General features: G+C 42.6%; 1 protein-coding gene across 3 annotated transcripts in view; it reads right to left on the reverse strand.

Annotated features, from left to right (window-relative positions):
• CNTN5 (contactin 5) overlaps positions 1-4,397 on the reverse strand; it is a 983,906-nt gene that overhangs the window by 524,441 nt on the left and 455,068 nt on the right. The gene's annotated exons all lie outside the window — the stretch shown is intronic.

Here is a 4,397-nt window from a genome sequence, read left to right on the forward strand (position 1 = left end):
CTTTTTGAAGATAGGGACCACATTGGCCCTCTTCCAGTCCTCCGGCACCTCACCAGAGCACCACGAGTGCTCATAGAGCCGCGCCAGGGGTCCCGCAATGACCTCGGCCAGTTCCTGTAGAACCCTAGGGTGAAGATCGTCCGGACCAGCGGGTTTACATAAAATATGTAATCTGTTGACAAACTTGGGAAAGGGAACATGTCAAACTGGCTGTTCTGTTTGCCATTACTGTATTTACTCAAATATAGGATGACCTTGATTATAAAACAACCCCATAATATTTATAATCTATATTTGGAAAATATATAAAGTTGATATAATTATCTAGGTATAGAATCTAATGATTGGATGGCTCTCTGGAATATGTCAACCTCCCACTGCTTCACCTGGGAAAATAAATCTGGGGGTCAAACAGACCCTATGCCCTCTCCCCAACTTCTTCCTCCTGCAGTCCCTTCCCCCCTCCTGTCAGCCTCTGCTCTCCCTGTGCACATGGAAGAGAGGAACAAATCTGAAAAAAACTGACCTTGAAATAAACATAGTTATAACAATTTATAGCATACAGTAACCACTAACTTTGAAATAAACATGTAGCAATCTGTATTTTATCTTTTTTGAAACAGGTAAACTATGAATGTTCTTATTCAGAAGCCCAAACTTTTATGATTTATCATACAATTCACTGGGCTAGCCCCAGCACAGTCAACAGCATTTCAAGCTATGATGATCTCACAGCTCAGCACATGTTTGTACTCCAGATAACCCTACAAAGGATCCATGTGCTATTTAGCCCCTACTCATGACTAGAACCAGGTGTTCTTGTCTTGAGTCCTGGGAGCCTCCAAACATTTATATGCAAATAGGGCACAGGGCAACCTGGTACAGCTTCACCTCATGGATAGTAGGGCTAAAACTAATCATATGTTTTTGAGGGCTGAGAGAGGGGGGTGGCAGAGGGATTTTGGGTGAACTGTTTGGTGACGTTTGACAGAATTAAGGCTGGTGAAAAAACAGGAATCACTGGAAATGGGAAAGAAAGTTCAGCTATGGGAGTGAAGATGACGTTAAAATGTATTTGATGTAGTGACTCACCATGACTTTAAAAAGATTCTGTGCTGAGGGGGACTGTGCTCAATGGACACTACCATATATTTTATATCAAAGGGTTGCGCTAGCATATCCTTGTAGTTTGGACTATGTACTTTATAGTTACACTGAGTTTTGGCTGCATATATTCAACTTCATAATTGGTTTCCATCACTGAGCACACGTTGCTTTTATCAAGAGGTCAAAGACAGACAATATATTTGATGTGGTTTCCTTTTATGTAAATGTTAGAAAAGGGGCATTTTCCCCTATGTTGACTGGGGAAAACATCCTTCTCTTATATTACAGAGGTGGGGGAAGGAGGTGGGGGCTTGTAGCACAATATAATCTTAAAACTGTTCTATTTCATTGCAAGATGACAAGAGGCCTTAACACATGTAATTATAGTTTTCAATGCACAGTAGAAACATGTGGAAGCTTTGAAGAACAATTCCTTGAAGATTCTGTCCTTTCTGGACATGCTTTAGGCCAGAATTGATCAGGACTTTCCTGGCAATCAGAATGAGAGCCAGCTGGTGTTGGATTCCTCTACTTCCAATGTTCTTCCTGTCCTTTAAATGTAGAATGAAAGAGAAAACTGCTTTCTTCCCACTCAGTCTCCAGACCTTTAAACTCCTTATTCTGATCTACTCCCCTGACTCATGAGGCATGTCCTGATGAATGCACACAGGAGGTTTGTGGTGTCTTAAAGCAGTTTGAGGCACTGAAAACTGTAAGTGGCACATGTGCACCCATTTCCTGTGCTATAAATTTTCAGCATGGTAGGTTTTTTTGACACCAGGAAATCCTAGTATCAAAAAATAATTCTGCTGAAAAAAGCAGCATAGTGCATGCAGGAGTCATGTGCACCACCAGAAAGGGAGTTGGCTGGCCAGAGCCAGACTGGCTTCTGGTCAGGCTCTGAGTAACTGGCTCAGTGCTGCTGCTGCCCTGGGAAGCCTGCAGGACTCCAGGTAAGGCTGCTGGGACCAGCACAGACACTGGCCACAGACTCCCATACTCCTACCTCACTTTGCCATGAAACAGAGTGTACATACAGGGGTGTCTCTGGGGACAAATAGCAGTGGCATAAATGGGGGGAGTAGTAGATATGGTGGAGGGTAGGGTTTAGGATTCAGAGTGACCTAGACAAATTGGAGGCTTCGGCCAAAAGAAATCTTATGAGGTTCAACAAAGACAAATGCAATGTCCTGCACTTACAACAGAATAATCCCATGCCCTGCTACAGGCTTGGGAACAACTGGCTAAGCAGCAGCTCTGCGGCAAAGGAAGTGGGTGTTACAGTGGATAATAACCTGGGTGTGAGCCAACAGTTTGCCCATTGCCAAGAAGGCTAACACCACACTGGGCTACATTAGTAGAAGCAGATCAGCAGACAGAGAGAAGTGATTCTTCCCCTCTATTCTGCCCTGGTAAGGCCACATCTGGAGTAGTGTGTGCAGTTTTGGGCCCCCCACTATAGTAAGGATGTGGACAAATTGGAGAGAGTCCAGAGGAGGGCAACAAAAATGCTTAGGGAGCTGGGGCACATGACTTCTTAGGAGAGGCTGAGGGAACTAGGCTTATTTAGTCTGCAGAAGAGAAGACTAAGGTGGGATTTAATAGCAGCCTTCAAGTACCTGAATGATAGTTCCAAAGAGGATGGATCAAGACTGGTGTCAGTGTTGGCAGGTCATAGAACAAGGAGCAATGGTCTCAATTTGCAGCAAGGGAAGGTTAGGTTGAATATTAGGAAAAACTCTCTCAGTAGGAGGGTGGTGAATTACTGGAATGGGTTACCTGGAAAGGCTGAGGAATCTCCATCCTTGCAGGTTTTTAAGACCTAGCTCAACAAAACCCTGTGTAGAATGATCCAGTTGGGGATGGTCCTGCTTTGAGCAGGAGGTTGGTCTAGATGCCCTCCTGAGGGGCCTTCTAACCCTAATTTTCTATTATTCTGTGATGCTAAATATGTGTTGCTGTTATTTATCCCATGAAAAATGGATGCCTCTGCATGTGCATGCTCATGGGGATGCACCCATGTGTAGTTCTTTACTTTCTCTTTTTGCATAAAACCATTAGATTAGAAAGTAGGATGACCTATGGTGGCATGTGTTCTTCCAGCTAGCTTTACATAAATAACCCCAACCATCCCCAGCAAAGGCAAACTATCAAACAAAACCATTAGTTCATTTGATTTTATTAGTAAGTGCATCTACACATTTATTAATGAACTTTTGCTACTGCGCATTATGTTTAGTACCTCTGGGTGTCTGTACATGAGCATGAAGGCTGTTCTGATGTGCTGTAATTACAGCACACTGGAGCAGACTCGATTAATCAAGTAATTACCACACTCCAGCAGCCTCCCACATCTTACGTATCAATGTCCCCACACTTCAAAATGGCATTGAATGAGCTCTAGTTCAAACACCCCTGCCGCTATTGTGAAGCGTGGGGACAACGATACACAATACGCTGCAATGTTTTAATTAGAACAGCTCTTAGAGCTGCTCTAACTAAAGTGCCGCCCCTCTACCACCGGAGCACATGTAAAAGTGCCCTCTAATGTAGTACATTACATAAAGGCTCATTAGGCTGCCCTAATGCACAGTAGCAGAAACAAATGTCATTTTTTTATGCTAAATGCTCAGAAGACTAATTCTACTATGCATTAGTGTATTAGCACTATTATTGATATGATGCTTATGCATATGCACTATGATAGGCACATAAAAGCTCACATGTAAACATGCCCCACGATGTTCAAATTTTGTCCTTAAAAAAGTATAAATCATATTTTAATATTGTTACATGAATACGAATTGTGTTAATATGAAAAGGAAACAAGATACTATTTCAGAGTTAGGTTGACTAAATTGGCTTTTCAGCAATATGAATGTTCTTTTCCTATTTAAACATCTTACCTGTGCTGTAAATGAGCAAATAAGAACGGGTGCTTAAAAGTTGCCACAGGAGTAAGTTTTGTCTAAGGATCCCTGGGCATTGGGGACCTAGTCCCTCAGTTGACAGAAGCTAGATAGTGGAAGCTGATAAGCTGCTGGCTGAAAATGCTGACAGGATCAGAGCCAACAGCTACACTGTAGTGAAAAGTCTACGGTAAGATTATATCTAGTTATCATAGGGTTTTTTTTGTTTTGGTTTCATATCTATGTCCATCTCAGTGTGCAATTCATAGATTCATAGATTCATAGATGCTAGGGTCGGAAGTGACCTCAATAGATCATCGAGTCCGATCCCCTGCATAAGCAGGAAAGAGTGCTGGGCCTACATTACCCCAGCTAGATACA

The sequence above is a fragment of the Crocodylus porosus genome, unplaced genomic scaffold (genome assembly GCF_001723895.1).
Source record: "Crocodylus porosus isolate Cpor-Errol unplaced genomic scaffold, CroPor_comp1, whole genome shotgun sequence".
In the NCBI taxonomy this organism is placed as follows: Eukaryota; Metazoa; Chordata; order Crocodylia; family Crocodylidae; genus Crocodylus; species Crocodylus porosus.